Source organism: Oncorhynchus tshawytscha, linkage group LG01 (assembly GCF_018296145.1).
Source record: "Oncorhynchus tshawytscha isolate Ot180627B linkage group LG01, Otsh_v2.0, whole genome shotgun sequence".
In the NCBI taxonomy this organism is placed as follows: Eukaryota; Metazoa; Chordata; class Actinopteri; order Salmoniformes; family Salmonidae; genus Oncorhynchus; species Oncorhynchus tshawytscha.
In genome coordinates, this window is record NC_056429.1 from 43,837,794 (window position 1) to 43,856,436 (window position 18,643).

At 39.3% G+C, this 18,643-nt stretch overlaps 1 protein-coding gene across 2 annotated transcripts in view; it reads right to left on the reverse strand.

Moving 5' to 3' along the window:
* Nucleotides 1-16,173, reverse strand: part of nek7 (NIMA-related kinase 7) — a 146,730-nt gene extending 130,557 nt beyond the window's left edge. The window contains exon 1 of one of the 2 annotated variants that reach the window (XM_024421572.2): nucleotides 15,777-16,173. The gene's annotated coding sequence lies outside the window, so the exon portion shown is untranslated. Of the gene's footprint in view, nucleotides 1-15,725 lie in introns of both variants that reach the window. The other variant, XM_024421564.2, reaches the window with a different exon arrangement.
* Between the last annotated feature and the right edge of the window lie 2,470 nt (nucleotides 16,174-18,643).

Below are 18,643 nucleotides of genomic sequence, written 5' to 3' on the forward strand. Positions count from 1 at the left end.
TGTTCACAGATTCAAATATCATTAGAGGTTGCATCCCGGCTCCTAGTTTGATATGAAAGTGTTACATTTTCTAAAACATTGATCCCTTTCTCATCAAGGTCTGCTGTGCTCTGAAGGAAAACTGACTACAAAAGATGTGTAAACAGAAAATTACTGACTTGCGACCCTGTGTGAAGTCTGAGCAGTGGTTGGAGTATTCCTGGGTTAGCCTGAGCCATAAGCACACAATTTCAGCTCTTTATATCACACTGAAGGGTATCACACGATGTCACACTTATTTTGTATTTTTTTTAGATGATATAGCCCACCTAGTTCTTCTATGTGTGATATAATACAGTATTTTATACCATGGCATTGTTAAATAGTTGTATTGAAGGGCATTCTAGAGCGTGCATTAGTTCCCTATAATACATGTTATTTGCACTGCAGACTTAAATGGCTATAGGTCATTTGTTCTATGTTTGAGCTGCTTTTGAAAGCAAAAGACTAAATTAAAAACAATATTGGCATTGTTAAATTTGAGGTTCATAATGGCAAGCTAGGACTGTTGGTTTGGTTTAGGGGTCTGCGCGGGATAGATTTCTTGGTACCGTGCCCACCCTCTCCCACGAGATTTCCCCGCAGGTTTATTTGCCGACATCCCACCAGATCTCATCCAGCTCCTGCCCACAGTCCAGAAATGTTAATATTAATGTTAATATTATCTTCAAAACCACCATGTTATGCATTAGCCTGTATTGTGCAACGATTGCATGATTTCCTAAGACGCTGGTTGGAATAAAGTCATTTTATTAAAACAAACTTCAGTGTAAACAAACTAATTTGAAGCAGCCAAAAAAAAAATGTCACTGAAAGAATTTGGAACGAGTTAATCTCAACTCGAACGGTCAGTAAGAGAAAGGAAAGGCTACATAGGCTACTAATAGCATGACTCGTGCCCAGTCATCTTAGCCATCATTTCATTACATTTCAAAAAGGATTAACAACATGCAGTTCTCACTGGAAAGTAAGCCGATAATTGCTTTGATAATTCATCACAAGTGGCCACAACCTCAATCACATCAGAGAATTGTTTTTGCCACCGATGTTTGAAGCAGCCGCATGAGCCGGTTGTGTAACTTGAGACCCAGTTAGAGGCGGAGAGAGGGACACAAGCAGACAGAATGATAGAGACAGATTTGTGTGATAGATAAGTGGTTTTTATAACATTTCACAGCGCCAGTGGCAATTTTAGCATGTAAATCTTGATGGGGCAAACAATTAAAAATATAAATTGTACGCATGCCAGAAAAGCCACTACACAACATTGAACAAAAATTATATGTATGTGTGTATGTATGTATGTATACATACACACATTTTTTTCCCCCGATTGTGTTATTGACTGTACGTTTGTTTATTCTATGTGTAACTCTGTGTTGTTGTTTGTGTCGCACTGCTTTGCTTTATCTTGGCCAGGACACAATTGAAAATGAGAGCTTGTTCTCAACTGGCCTACATGGTTAAATAAAAGGTGAAAAATATATATAATAATACATTACTTGCACTATAGCAGCTGTCCCAATAGCAGAGCTTTCTTATCAGCGCCATGGAGTGAATCCTTACCGCTGCTACACCTGCCACTGCTACACCTGCCCACCGCTACACCTGCCCACAAACCACTGCTACACCTGCCCACCGCTACACCTGCCCACAAACCACTGCTACACCTACCACTGCTACACCTGCCCACCTACCACTGCTACACCTGCCCACCTACCACTGCTACACCTGCCCACAAACCACTGCTACACCTACCACTGCTACACCTGCCCACAAACCACTGCTACACCTACCACTGCTACACCTGCCCACCTACCACTGCCCACAAACCACTGCTACAACAACCACTGCTACAAACCACTGCCCACAAACCACTGCTACACCTGCCCACAAACCACTGCTACACCTAAACCACTGCTACACCTACTTGCCCACAAACCACTGCTACACTTGCCCACAAACCACACCTGCCCACCTACCACTGCTACACCTGCCCACCTACCACTGCTACACCTGCCCACAAACCACTGCTACACCTACCACTGCTACACTTGCCCACCTACCACACCTGCCCACCTACCACTGCTACACCTGCCCACCGCTACACCTGCCACTGCTACACCTGCCCACCTACCACTGCTACCACTGCCCACCTACCACTGCTACACCTGCCCATCTATCACTGCTACACCTACCACTGCTACACCTACCACACCTGCCCATCTACCACTGCCCACCTACCACTGCTACACCTGCCCACCTACCATCTACCACTGCTACACCTGCCCACCTACCACTGCCCACCGCTACACCTGCCCATCTACCACACCTGCCACTGCTACACCTGCCCACCTTCCACTGCTACACCTGCACATCTACCACTGCCCACCTATCACTGCTACACCTGCACATCTACCACTGCTACACTTACCACTGCTACACCTGCCCACTTACCACAGCTACCCTGCCCATCTACCACAGCTACACCTGCCCATCTACCACAGCTACACCTGCCCATCTACCACTGCTACACCTGCCCATCTACCACTGCTACACCTGCCCATCTACCACTGCTACACCTGCCCATCTACCACTGCTACACCTGCCCATCTACCACTGCTACACCTGCCCATCTACCACTGCTACACCTGCCCATCTACCACTGCTACACCTGCCCATCTACCACTGCTATACCTGCATATGAGCAGAGCCTTGTCTGAGCGAAACAGTTCATTCAGCCACATTCACTGCCTTTTTAAAAAAGCATAGCGGATATGGCTGACTTGCTTAAACAAATTTGGTTCCTACTGAAAATTGAGATGAACAAGTTATGAGGGGGAAAGGGACCAAATTATTAGGGTGAGGCACATGGGCTACTAACTGCTTACTACACAACATACGCTTTAGTATTACCTTCTTAGCTAGCTACAGTATTCATACCTCCCAGGCATGTTACATAATTTATGCAGCGGTGTAGAAGATATTTTACTAGTAGGTGCCCTTCATTAACTCCCTGGTTTTTGTAGTTGAATCTGTGTTTGAAATTCACTGCTCGACTGAAGGACATTACAGATAATTGTACGTGTGAGGTAGTCATTCAAAAATCATTCTAACCACTATTATTGCACACAGAGTGAGTCCATGCAACTTCTGTGACTTGTTTAGCACATTTCGACTCCTGAACTTTAGGCTTGCCATAAGAAAGGGGATGAATACTTGATGAACCTCAAATTTAACAATGCCAATATTGTTTTGAATTAGTCTTTTGCTTTCAAAAGCAGCTCAAACATAGAACAAATGACCTATAGCCATTTAAGTCTGCAGTGCAAATAACATGTATTATAGGGAACTAATGCACGCTCTAGAATACCCTTCAATACAACTATTTAACAATGCCATGGTATAAAATACTGTATTATATCACACATAGAAGAACTAGGTGGGCTATATTATCTAAAAGTATTTCAGCTTTTAATTTTTAAATAATTTTTAAACATTTCTTAAACCATAATTCCACTTTGACATGATGGGGTAGTGTGTAGGCCAGTGACACAAAATCTCAATGGAATCCAATGTAAAGTAAGGCTCTAACACATCAAAATATGGAAAAAGGCAAAGGTGTGAATACTTTCTCAAGTCGCTGTAGACATACAGTACCAGTCAAAAGTTTGTACACACCTACTCATTCAAGGGTTCTTCTTTATTTTTACTATTTTCTACATTGTAGAATAATAGGGAAGACAAAATATGAAATAACACATATGGAATCATGTAGTAACCCAAACTGTTAAACACTGTCATTTCTCTTTGCTTACTTAAGTTGTACTTGCCATAACATGGACTTGGTATTTTATCAAATAGGGCTATCTTCTGTATACCACCCTCCCCCCCACCTTGTCACAACACAACTGATTAACACAAACAGATTGAGGAAATAAATTCCACAAATTAACTTTTAACGAGGCATACCTGCTAATTTAAATGCATTTAAGGTGACTACCTCATGAAGCTGGTTGTGAGAATGCCAAGAGTGTGCAAAGCTCTCATCAAGGCAAAGGGTGTGTCACGCCCTGTCTGGTTCACCTGTCCTTGTGCTTGTCTCCACCCCCCCACCAGGTGTCGCCCATCTTCTCCTGGGTACTTACACCTGTGTTTTCTGTCTGTCTGTGCCAGTTCGTTTTGTTCGTTCAAACCTACCAGCATTTTCCCTTGCCCCCGTCTTTGCTATCGTCCCTGTTTTCTAGTTCCCCGGTTTTGACCTTTCCTGCCTGCCGTCCTGTACCTTTGTCTCTACTCTGGATTACCAACCTCTGCCTGACCTGACCCTGAACCCGCCTGCTGTTCCGGTACCTTACACCCTCTCTGGACTTTTGACCCCTTCCTACCTTGACCGGTCATTTGCCTGCCCCTGTTTAAAGAATAAACTTTTGTTTCTTCAACACTGTCTACACCTGGGTCATACCTTAAAACGTGATAGGCTGGCTAATTTGAAAGATCTAAAATAAAACACTTTTTTGGTCACTACATGATTCCATGTGTGTTATTTCATCATTTTGAATTTTTATACAATGTAGAAAATAGTAAAAAAGAAAAAAAGAAACCACCTGAAATGAGTAGGGTTCTGTCCTAACTTTTGACTGGTGCTGTATGTTTCACAAGTTTGGATAGTACAGTCCAGTGAGTTGGGCACAGTCGAATACAGTACAGTCAGGGACTATAATACTTCTCCGAATTCCATCCACTGTGGCAGGTAGATAAAATCTAAAAACAGCCACTCAGATCTTTTTACCAGACAATTTGTTGTTGCCATAACAGACGAGCATGCATATGAATGTTTCCTAAACAAGAAATATATTACTAGTAAGAAGTAATGTGGGATATTACACAACTTAATTTGATATTCCGGAGTTTGTTAAACAAAAGATCAGAGATAAAATATAATATATTCAAGGCCCCTTTAAGGTTACCTTGGTAACAGGCCACTCTGAGTCTGTGTGCCTGTGAGGATTAAACCAGTAGAGGACTGATGTATCTTTGCTAACATTGAAAAGCAACCTAGCTTGAGAACAACACAATGTAAACAGCCAAGAAACACAAAGACAAAGTCATACTTCAGTAGACTTTCAAGTAAATTAGACCAACTTTTATGCCTGTGCCAATGCTACTAAAAACAAATATTTCAGTACTTCATTAACAGTACGCACAGGCCCTCCGACAGGCAGTGTTGCTACTCTGGTGGGATTGCTATAATTTTAGGATTAGGATTTCATTGAGCATAACCAGATATGAAACACAATCAGAAATACTTTAAAAACAGCTACTGACGCATTTATTTTTCTATAAATCATAACTCTCACATGTGCCTATACTTGACAATTGACTATTTTTATGAAATGCTCTCACTATAGAGTCCCGAGTGTGGCCACCTGCCAACTTGGCTGGTGAATTAGACATGCTTACCCACCAATGCCAAAATATACCCACATTTGGCAGGTAGTGGGTGGTAATTTTAGGCCCTGAGTACAGTACTGAGTACAGTACAGCAATGTAGTGAGTAGAGCACAGTATAATACAACACAGTAGAACACAGTAATACAATACAGCACAGTGAGTGCAATTTTACAATGTGTGTGTGAAATCCTGAATGCTGATTGGTTGAAACTGCATTCCAGACTGTCTATTTTATAAGTTAATACTGGCTAAAACTATGACGTTAAAATGCCTATTTACTCTGTTCGATCGGACTGCGCAATTCACCGTCTCATCAGCCCACGCAGGCAATTTATAAACTTGATATCCACTATAAAAAAAATAATCTAGACATCATCTCACATTTCTTATAGACTAACATTTAGCTTTCAACGGCAGAATTTGTATAAACATTACTGTCTGTCTCTCCGACATTTGCAACATAGTTTCAATATTCAAATTTGATCTACAGCTGTCACACAGTAATGAACGAGTCTGGAGTGGGGATGAGACAGAGACAGGCGGGCAGCTTTTCTCAGCCAGTTGAAATATATACAAAGAAATATCAACAGAAAACAGGTAAAACTAAATGAAGTGCCGCTACTTTGTAGTCTTGTGCCAATATATCTTCCAGACACCGGCTTCACTGGCATTATCACTTAAGTAGAGAACAGTTCAATACAATACAAAAGTACAACAAGTATACAGTGGGGCAAAAAAGTATTTAGTCTGGTGTCCTTTGACAGCTCTTTGGTCTTGGCCATAGTGGAGTTTGGAGTGCGACTGAGGTTGTGGACAGGTGTCTTTTATACTGATAACAAGTTCAAACAGGTGCCATTAATACAGGTAACGAGTGGAGGACAGAGGAGCCTCTTAAAGAAGAAGTTACAGGTCTGTGAGAGCCAGAAATCTTGCTTGTTTGTAGGTGACCAAATATGTATTTTCCACCATAATTTGCAAATAAATTAATTTACAAATCATACGTGATTTTCTGGATTTTTTTTCTCATTTTGTCTGTCATAGTTGAAGTGTACCTATGATGAAAATTACAGGCCTCATCTTTTTAAGTGGGAGAACTTGCACAATTAGTGGCTGACTAAATACTTTTTTGCCCCACTGTATTATACTGTACTCTACTGAAGTATTCTCTACTTTACTGAGCTCTACCCTACTCTGCTGTGCTGTATTGTACTGCACTGTGATTTCCAAACTTGTGAAACACGAGAATAACATGCTATCCATAATTATGCATTTCTATGTAGGACAAATCAGGGACCCATGAGGTAATTATGTTACAGTAATTCCATTACTGGGTGTAACTCCACTTACTGTAGTTCAATAACCAAAATATATATTTTCAAAATCACGGTGACATATTTTATATATACATATTTTTTTTAAACACCTTTATTTAACCAAGTCAGTTAAGAACAAATTGTTATTTTCAATGATGGCCTAGGAACAGTGGGTTAACTGCCTTGTTCAGGGGCCGAATGATAGATTTTTACCTTGTCAGCTCGGGGATTCGATCTTGCAACCTTTCCGTTACTAGTCCAACACTCTAACCACTAGGCTACCTGCCACCCCAAAGGTAGCCTACTGGTTAGGTGGTCATAGCTGACACCCCATTCTTTCTGCAGACATCTTTGAATCTTAATTCGGAGCAGATACTTAACAGAGTTTTTGGAAAATGTGGTCGCATAAAAATCTGAGGTAGATTTTACCATCATTTCGTTACCAAAGTTTGCATCTGCACAGTTCTTCCACTAAATTAGTTGTTTTCCTTCTCTTTTTTTCCTGTGGAAATTGTTAAAAGTAGTCATTGTGAATAGAGTTGTATGGTTTGTTAAACTTTAAAATCAAATGGTTTTTGTTTGGCATACATTTTAAAGTGGAAAAAACTGAGTCAAAGCGTAATTCGGTTTCTGTGGAAATGCCCTATTGCGTAATTTCACGCGCTCTATGTTTACCCGGCAAAATTATATCATGATTATTTTAATTAATTCCGTGGGCATTTGTTTTGCAAACTCTACCATCACTAAAAGTGTAACTACATCCAAAATATCCCATATTTTCCCCAGATGTCAAAAGTAGTCTCCTGATATGATTTAAGCAAAAAAAGAGTGATTGAGTGTGAAAACTGGAAAAGGCCCCTGGAGAAAGCAAAATTTAAGGAAAAACTAAACAGAATCAGGCAAAAAATAAAACAGATGTTATAGGGCCCTTGCATATAGGCCTAATCTAAGAACATAACTCTAATGACGGAAACTGTTACGATATCAAACATGAGACAAGCCTATGCGAGACAGATTTATAGACTATGCAACAACAACAAAGGCATAACCTGGTTTACAATGCAACAATTCATGACATTTCACCAAAGGCTGTCAAAAACAATTCAAGTCTCATCAGCAATCAAAAACAAGGTTACTGGCAGGCGGCCCTACCTAAATTTTACAACCTGTTGACGCTCAGCCCGATCTGATGCAGGCAGCTTTTGGCTGCCATTGATTGAGCAGCCATCAGGTTTCTGACTAGATCCTTGACAGTGTAATTCAGAGAATCAGACAGTGATCTGATCTCCATCACCTGGCTGATGCTGGCTGAGTGAGTGTGATGCTTTCCCTGTTTGTTGTCTTTGACGGAGAGGGGATGTAGAAACAGAAGGGAGAGTAATAATAAAGGTCAATAGAATGATGTGATATCACTCAGCCACTCCTGGATAATCTTTGGTTGCATTCTATTCTGGCCTACTGATGGAATCGAGCTGAGAGACATTGGGCTGTTAAAACAATGGCTGTGTGAGCTGTGAGTTGAGCTCATTGTTCTCAATACAGTAGGACACAATATAGTGTTCTGGGAGTGGGACAAAAGGCCTAGCTACATAGTTCAACTAGACCAGGGGTCTCCAACAGGTAGATCCAATAATCTAATCTAATAATCTAATGTCCAATAATATCCACAGAGATCAATGTGGACTTAGACTTTTGTTCTCGCCAAAACAGTACACAACTGATTCAACTAATCATAGACTTCAAACAAGATATGATTGGTTTAATATTTAGAAATGAAAGGTTTGGGGTATAAATATACACTATAAACTACAATATTATGCAAAGTTAGTATTTGTTTATTGCCATTTACATTCACAGGTAGTGTTTGTGCTACTGTACCCTTTAAGCCCACCTGAGAAATGTTCCAATTTACTAAAATGTAATACATGTATAACAAAACAAGGTTAATTTAAAAGTAAAATAAGACAAGATGCATGTAAAAATCTAACTTGTGAATTCCTGAAATCTATTATCTTGTTGCTACTGTGTGACTCTGGCATGCAGGCACGACTACTAGCATGGAAAAAAAATGTCCATGAAATGCCATCCTATTTGTGCATATATCAGTACATTCATCTTTTCATTTCACATAAAGTATGATCAATTATTGGTAAAGGTACAAATAATATAAGAAAAGTGTTTATATGCAGGTCACCTAAACACCCCAAAAAAATGCAGCTTTGAAATTGGCTACTTAGGGAGAACTTTAAAATAATTGTCAATAACTTAATAATAAAACAAAATATTGGTTTAGAATAAAAGCTGTTATTGATATAACCACCAGATGAATAGGTTGAAACATTAACAGCAGAAAATGTTTTTTTTTTTTTTTAATCCAAAGATGGAAGTAGGCGTAATGGGTAATGCCACATTGACCCCCGGTTAGCCACAACTGGCTTAAAAAGGCAAACGTAACATTATCTGCCAATTCATTTCCATCAAAATTGCCTTGGTAAACACGTTTGTCTATCACTCTGTATGTAGCCAGTTATCGATGCTTATGATAACCGGCAGAAATACTTTCCCCAAAAACCTTCTCAATTAAATGTTAACTGCAAAGTTTGCTTACCTGACATAGTGCCTTCAGAAAGTATTCATGGCCCTTGACATATTCCACATTTTGTTGTGTTACAGCCTGAATTCAAAATGTATTATATTGGGGGGTTCTCACCCACCTACACACAATACCCCATAATGACAAAGTGAAAAAAACATTTTTTAAATTTATTTTTATATGAAATACATAAATATCTCATTCATACCCCTGAGTCAATACATGTTAGTATCACATTTGGCAGTGATTACAGCTGTGAGTCTTTCTGGCTAAGTCTAAGAGCTTTGCACTCGATTGTACAATATTTGCACATTATTCTTCTTAAAATTCTTCTAACTCTGAAGTTGGTTGTTGATCATTGCTAGACTGCCATTTTCATTGCTTGCCATATATTTTTATGCAGATTTAGGTCAAAACTGTAACTAAGCCACTCAGAAGCATTCAAGGTTGTCTTGGTAAGCAACTCCAGTGCATATATTTTGTCTTGCGTTTTTTAGGTTATTATTCGGCACAAAGTTCATTTCTTTGCCACAATTTCCGCAGTTTTACTTTATTGCAAACAGGATGCATGTTTTGGAATATTTTTATTATGTACAGGCTTCCTTTCATTATCTTATTTAGGTTAGTGCCGTGAATTCGGAAAGTATTCATATCCCTTGACTTTCTCAAATGTTTGTTACATTACAGCCTTATTCTAAAATGTATGGAATAATAATGACAAAGCAAAAACAGTTTAGAAATCCTTGAAAATGTATTAAAAATAAAAACAGAAATACTTTATTTACATAAGTATTCAGACCCTTTGCTATGAGACTCGAAATTTAGCTCAGGTGCATCCTGTTTCCATTGATCATCCTTGAGATGTTTCTACGACTTTATGCGAGTCCACCTGTGGTAAATTCCATTGATTGAACAGGATTTGAAAGGTACACAGCTGTCTATATAAGGTCCTACAGAGGACACTGCATGTCAGAGCAAAAACCAAGCCATGAGGTCGAATTGTATGTAGAGCTCCAAGACAGGACTGTGTCGAGGCACAGATCTGGGGAAGGGTACCAAAAAATGTCTGCAGTATTGAAGGTCCCCAAGAATACAGTGGCCATCATTCTTAAATGGAAAAAGTTTAACCACCAAGTCTCTTCCTAGAGCTGGCAGCTCTGCCAAACTGAGCAATCGAGGGAGAAAGGTCTTATAGCATAGTATAGTTTAATGATCATGTTAAAAAATGCATGTTTGTTAATATGTATGTGTAATAATCATATCTACTATCATCTGTAGCCTATAACAATGTTGGAAAATATGTATTTCCTTTGGTTTTGTATTCAGTTAGCACAGTATGTACTCATTCACATGATCCCATTTTAGAAGTGTTATTCTCTACACTGACACTTAAACGATGTCTGATGGAATTACCAAATTTTCACCTACGTGTTTGAAAAAATGCAATTCATAGTCGCAATATCTGCCCAAAAATAACAAATCGCAATTAGATATTTTCTCCAAATCGTGCAGCCTTAGCGGTCAGGGCCGCAATGTTCTGTGTAATACTGACTGGGACTATACCATGGAAATTGCATCGCAATACCATGCAGCCATTGCGAGTGTAACGATGAGTTTACAAATCATAATTGCCAGGTTGAGAGGTTACAAGCCCATTCTATTCATTATATTTGTATGGGCAGTTACCCATTAACATGACATGGGAGATATGTCTAGAGTAAGCAAACGTCATGTGCCTTAATAACAAAACTTGTATGCCATCTGTAAACATGAATAAAATTGTTTAATTATGAGCCTTGTTGGTTAAGCCACAGAAAAAGTGAGCAACCTTCCCACTAGCCATGATTGTTTGAGATAATGAATGGGCTGGACATGCTAAGAGGGGAGTTCAGATTGGTCTGCCATATTGAAGGCTGCTGTCTATTTGAGTTTGTCAGTCTGTGCTGGTAATCCTGTCGAACGCGGCTTAAAAAAAAATGTATTGTGTGGTGGAGCTGCATAAGTGTTGCTCTCCACTTTCTGGAGGATCAAGTTTTGAAAATCAGTGGAATTAGAGCTAATGAGATGGATAAAACACCTGTCTCCGGATTACATCTTCAAACTAAGGGAAAACGTGGTATGGCATTCCTGACAGGGAGACGCGTCCATCATGCATGGTGGTGTATACAGATAAGATAGCTAGCTACATTTTCAGAAATAACATGTTTCAAATTTGACAGAAAGGGGGTTCATTTCAAGCTATAGTATACTGTTAGCTAGCTAGCTAACGTTAGCTGGCTGGCTCCCTAGCGGATGCTATTATTTGTTTCCCAGAGCGGTTTGCTTTTCTAGTTAGAGCTTAATGTTAGGTATTGTTGGCACTTTGTTCATTGTTGTTTAATTAACCTCTTTTGGCTAGGGGGCAGTATTTTCACGTCCGGTTGAAAAGCGTGCCCAAAGTAAACTGCCTGTTACTCAGGCCTAGAAGCTAGGATATGCATATATATAGATTTGGATAGAAACCACGCTAAAGTTTCTAAAACTGTTAAAATAATGTCTGTGAGTATAACAGAACTGATATGGCAGGCAAAACCCTGAGGACAAACCATCCCAAAAAAAAAAAAAACATTTGGCATACTACTATTTTCAATGGCTGTCACTTTTATTGTAAGGCGAAAACCTCCCTGATTGCAGTTCCTAGGGCTTCCACTAAATGTCAACAGTCCTTAGAAAGAGTTTCAGGCTGGTTTTTGGAAAAATTAGCTAGTTTTTCTAAGTGGCTAACATTTTGGCTGTAGTGTTTCCATGCGTGTGGAGGAAAGCGCATTCTTCGTTATTTATCTCTGGTAATGAACATACTATTCTCTGTCTTAAATTGTATTGTTTATTTACCTATTAGGGTACCTAAGGTTTGATTATAAATGTTGTTTGACTTGTTTGGATAAGTTTATTGCTAACATTTGGGATTCATTTTGTATGCATTTTGAAGGAGGGAAACTGGTGGATTATTGACTGAAGCGCACCAGCCAAAACTGAGTTTTTATGGATATAAAGAAGGACATTATCAAACAAAAAGGTCAATTTGTGATGTAACTGGGACCATTTGGAGTGCCAACAGAAGAAGATCTTCAAAAGGTAAGGCATTTATTATATCGCTATTTCTGAATTTCGTGTCGCACCTGCCTGGTTTCTACGCGGGGCGCTGTCCTCAAATAATTGCATGGTGTGCTTTCGCCGTAAAGCCTTTTTGAAATCTGACAGCTGCTGGATTAACAAGAAATTAAGCATGTTAAATATTTAAATTTCTGTAGTTTGAACTTCGCGCTCTGCAATTTCATCGGATGTTGTCGAGGTGGGTCACTAGCAGAACGCCTGCGCTAGAAAGGTTTACTACCTAACGTTAGCTGGCTGGCATGTTAGCTAACCTTACGTGACGTGTCTACAACACCGTTGAATATGGCCGGTGTCAGTAAACATCTGCAAAAAAGCATAATGAAATGGTTGCCAGCAGAGCTGGTTAGGCTGTTTTCATGTTATTAGGAGGTAAATAAATCAAGTGTGCGCACCGAGAGCGAAATGAGATGGGTGGTGCTGAAGCTTAAAAGGGTGTGAACGGTGCTGAATGAGTTTAGACAAAGAGGAGCTCTTCACTAGATACCAAAACATTCAAAAGGCGAAATTCTCTCAAAAGCGAGTTTACAAGTTCATCAACTTTCGAAGCAGAATTACTTTCCCATTGTTCCTCAAATGCAGTGTATGATATACCATTTTGTAGCTCTGAGGCTACTTTTATCTGCTGTAAAAAATATAAAAATAAAAAATACAATTTCACATTTTGCTACATAAGACCAAATCCAGGTGGTGAGTCACAAATGTAGGCACATAAATGTGCCAAATTTGGGGGTCTGATAGTATTTCTGATTGGCTTAAAGCAACACCACTAATGAGCTGTGGAGCTTCTCAATGCAATTTTTTTATTCATCTCAGAACAGTAAGCAAACGAAGTCTGTTTTTACATCCATTGAGTTTAATGTATTTGAAAAATCTTCCAGACTCGCTCGCTCACTTTTGATAACCACTCAGCGTGAAAGGGATAAATGGGACGCTCTGAACCAGTGGAAACGTCAAAACAGGTCTACAGTGGTTCGTCATTTAAAAGTTGCAGCGTTCTGCAGCGCAGCTTGCGTAGTGCTGCATAATTCTATGGCACGTTATTTAAGTGTCAGCCATTAAAGCTAGTTAGTGCTAGTTTGACCACCAGAGGGCATCTTTGAGAAGCATTTCTGCCATCGACTTCATAATATAGAACTATATTTTGGAGGTTATTTCATTTTCAAAAAAACGAAAGTGAGCAATTGTAATCTCAATAAAAGACAAAAATAATATTTGTAAAGGCCAAAACATTTATTTCTGTTTTTAGAGGGAGAGGAACGCTGGGCCAATTGTGCACTGCCCTATGGGACTCCCAATCACGGTCGGATGTGATATATTATAGTAATACTTTTTGTCGTATTATTTGTTTTTTCTTTTCTGGTGGATAAAACTGAAATTGCAACCAATCACATCCGGTTGTGATACAGCCAACCTAACTAACTAATAAATACATTTGATGATAGAATCCTCCCCCTACCCTCCTTCTAGGCAAGTTTCCATGACAGAGAACGGTTGATTGTCAAGGGCAATGAATTAAATTATCTTGAGTTGTCTCGCTGGAATTGTCTTACTCTTTCAAATGACTGCTTGACCCACACAGCAGACATTGTGGGCTAGGTTAGGAATGCTGTGTTGCACCTGTAGCGCTATATTTTTTTGTGGCGTCATTACATCATCCATCTACGTTATATAGGTATGCACGTCAGCTTTGACATCGGATTTGCACATTGGTGTTAAACTAGACATCGGGCCAATACAGATGTTGGAAGTTTTAGCTAATATTGGCCGATTCCTAGTTGAAAGAACACTTTCGTTCGACCAACATTTTTTAGGGTTGGGGACAGCCCGAAACCCGTGGTTCTCAGTCAAGCAAAATGACACAATACAACCAGTACACTCTGGAGAGGAAACAACAATACAATGTAGCCAAACATCGCTTGCAAACTGCACAGATGTGAGATTTTTTTCCCTCGCTATAGAACACTGGTCCTCTTAAAATTTGATTCCAGGTTGCATATCATAATATTTAAGGGCATATCAGATGGTCTGCTCTGTCCATACAAGTCACACCAAGCATAGGATTGAAATAGGAAAATAGTGTACCTATGAAAAAACTATGAAATAGCTCCTCAATACTACCTGATGAAACATTTAAATGTATTACATGAATAGTGACCACAACCCTTCCGAAAACACATTTAAATTGTGTTTTAATTTTTTTTTAATCCCACCCTGATCTATGTATTCCATTAAAAAAATTGGCTCCCAATGCAGCTTTACTTCCAGGTTATTTTGTTGCATCTGGCTGTTCCTGGTCTGCGATTCCCCACAAGGCAGCTTCTTTTCATTATTGCTAATTATCTGACCATTAATAGGTCATGGCTAGAAGCTTTTGTAATAATTTACTTTTCGTAGCAGGTTTAGGAGAACGTACGCAGCAGATAAGGAGAATAAACATGGCAGGTTCGGGGAATTATGTTAAGGTTAGGAAAAGGGTTAGGATTAGCTAAAAAAATAAATAATGTAAATTTGACAAATGCTGGATCCCATCTAGACATGACAACGTTCAGAATCATAACAACGCACACTTTCCGGCCACATCATTTTCGTGGCGTTGTCAGACAACCCGTCTGTGAATTATAACTGTTCTGAAATAACCCCATATTTCCATTGTGACATCAGACAAGACACGAGAACTGAAACACAGGGCAGGCTGGCAAAAGTTTGGAAAAGCAAAAATATTGGCATACACTAAACTGACGACAAACGTTATATTACCTAGATAGCACATTAGCTATCATTATACAACACCTGACAACCTAGCTAGCTAACCTTAATTGACAGTTGACAGTACATACCGTTATTAGTAACGTGCAAGATAAACTATAAAACAGATGGATTGATAGCGAGTTAGTTAAAGTACGATGAAAAGTGAAGTCGCATTACTTGTTTGCTTAAACTTTCCGTGGAATATGAAGAAATTGCCCCGTAAATTCGCTTAGTTTGTTAACCAACTAACGTTAGTTAAGTTTTACATGTGACAATGGTATGGACACTCGAACCTAGCTAACGTTAGCTGGCTAGCAAATTCGATAAGTTTGTGAAAGTTAACCAACGTTAGTTAACATGTGGCAATGGTATGGACACTGGAACCTAGCTAACGTTAGCTAGCTAGCAAACTTCTGCATTCTTACCAGGAAGTGGGAGCCTCGCTACTGTTATTTTCGGGTGGCGATGGTGCTTACTTTTCCAATCCAAGGTCGTGCTGCAGTCGAGTTGCCGGGCCGCTCTTGCGTGGCACCTTTCCCTGTGCGCAAATACTTTTCAGAGACGACCTCTATCGTAAAAGTAGCTAGTTGACGAGGTATGTTCCAAAAGAGTCCGTCAGCCCCTTACCATTCCTGGCCTGTGGCAGTATTGTAAACAACCCAGGATTGATGGGGCGGGGTAAACGTCAGAGAATTGAGGGGAACTGTCAAATACCACTGGCGTGAAACGAAAGTAGCAATTTCTTTATTTTCAGTGATCTTTAAGGGCAGATTTACAGGTCTCAGAAGTAGCCTATAGAGTACCGCAATATAAATCACAATGCCCATAAAACCTAGCGGTCAAATACGGAAATGGTTCCAATTGTTTTTCCCCCATTCATTTTTCCCATAGCAGATTTTGGAACGTCTTCAAATAACATCTGTGTTTCGAGTAGGCATATCCTGAAGTGACGTTTAGATGTTTATCAATAAATGTGCCTACATTTACCTAATTGAATAGCCCACTCCCTACACGGTATCTTATTCTGCCCCTATACAACTTTGAAGGTGTTGTTTGTTGGCAACCTTGTTATTTACTAAGTTTTTGGAACAGATTTCTGTTGGAATGTTCCACAAATTATACCCACCGTCTATATGTCTAGCTATTTAAATGCATGAGAAATTGGTTATAAAATTAGCTTTCCTTGGCTTTTATAAACCAACAGTCTAGCTTGCTAGTTAACTATGTAGCTAATGTTGCTGGTGAAGCTAGGTGTTTTTGATGTTTGTTTGTGCCTGTGGGTGAGGGGTGGGTACTTCAAGTATTATTTGACTTGTTGCTACCCTAGCTAGCTGAATTATTTTGGTCTGGCTTTTTGAAAGGTTAAAGATATTTGCTGATTTGCATCTTCTCTTGAGTCAACAGTGTACAAACTTTACTGCAGGAAGTCACTGATCTGTGTTCTGTTACTCTCTGGACAGCAGATAATTGTTATAGCAAGTAGACAAGGTTATGTAACCTTATTTAGTCATACCTGCTATGGTTTTCAAGTGCCACTTTAGTAATGATGGTTTTGGGAAACAACTCAGAGATTTAACGATGCTCATACGAAGGTTCCAATAATGAACTTAGCCTTAAGATGCTTTTGGGAAACTTGGCCTGTATGGTACAGTCTTTCATATGTGTTGTAGTTTGTTGCATCTTATTGCTTAGTTTATCATTTGTGTCAACTTCGAATTCAATCTAAGCCACAGATTAAGGTCCTCTATTTTGTACTTGACCTTTAATAGACACAAGCCTGAAGATATTCAAGCAGCACTTTGAGAGCAAGCAGCCAAAATATTGAATGTTCCCAGAACTGGTTGATGTGCAAGCCAAAGTGACCACACACACTCAAATGGACCTACAGCTGGGGTAATATTCTGTCACCATTCACACATACAGTGGGGCAAAAAAGTATTTAGTCAATCACCAATTGTGCAAGTTCTCCCACTTAAAAAGATGAGAGAGGCCTGTAATTTTCATCATAGGTACACTTCAACTATGACAGACAAAATTAGAAAAAAAATCCAGAAAATCACATTGTAGGATTTTTAAAGAATTTATTTGCAAATTATGGTGGAAAATAAGTTTTTGGTCACCTACAAACAAGCAAGATTTCTGGCTTTCCCAGACCTGTAACTTCTTCTTTAAGAGGCTCCTCTGTCCTCCACTCGTTACCTGTATTAATGGCACCTGTTTGAACACTAACTTTCACACATCTAGATGGCCGGGCAGGGTGGGTGCGGAGCCAGACACAGCAGGGGTTCAAACTGTAGAACCTAGTTTCTACATTTGAATATAAAAATAGATTTGATCAAACAAAATTATGCTACATTTTATCTCTGAGACCCTCAGGATGACAAATCAGAGCAATATCACTGAATGTAAGTACATTATTTACCTTTAGAGATGAATGTATCAACCCAGTTGCCATGCTAAAAGTTTTTTGTTGTTGTGCACTCTCCTCAAACTCTAGCATGGTATTTCTTCACTGTAATAGCTACTGTAAATTGGACAGGGCAGTTAGATGAACAAGAATTGAACCTTTGCCCATATAAGACATGTCTATGTCCTGGGAAATATTCTTGTTACTTACAATGTCATGCTAATCACATTAGCTCAACCGTTCCGGTGTAGGGACACCGATCCCATAGAGGTTAAAAATTAAGATCAATTTGCATTTGCAACTGTTCTCAGTACTTTACATTTTATATATAATCAATTTACATATGTACATTTATTGTTAAAAAAAAATTAAAGCCACACTCTGTCATTTGAGTTCATTGGATGACAAAAGGTTTGTGACAGAAGTGAACTCATTATACGCTCATAGGCTAGACTGTATTTCCTTATATTCACTGACTGGGTATGTGACATGTTGTGGAATAGGAACATCATTGTGAGATTCTTTCACATAGTACCTTAGTACAAGTATCAGAGTTGCATGTTCAAACTCTGACATACGTCTTATTATAACTTCAAACCATTTTTTTTCTTGGACCTAAGAAGTTTTCAAAAGGAAACCCTGAGATAATAATGAGTCATTGCTTAGATGTATAAGGCCATTCAAATTATTCAGCAAATTCTCTTTACCATCAAACTGGCCAAAATGCTCTAATAAAGACACTAGTAAAGTTAGGCGTATTGGCAATGCTTGAATTGGCTTGCCAATTGTCACGAATAGCTAGGAGTGGTGGGTGTGGAGTCAGGCGCAGAGAGCAATGCTTCCAATGCCTACGTTTATTAAGCTGGGTCTAGCCAACAAACAGGCAAAATGACCAATAATCAGGTATGTCCCCAAAACCAGGGAAAATAACAGACA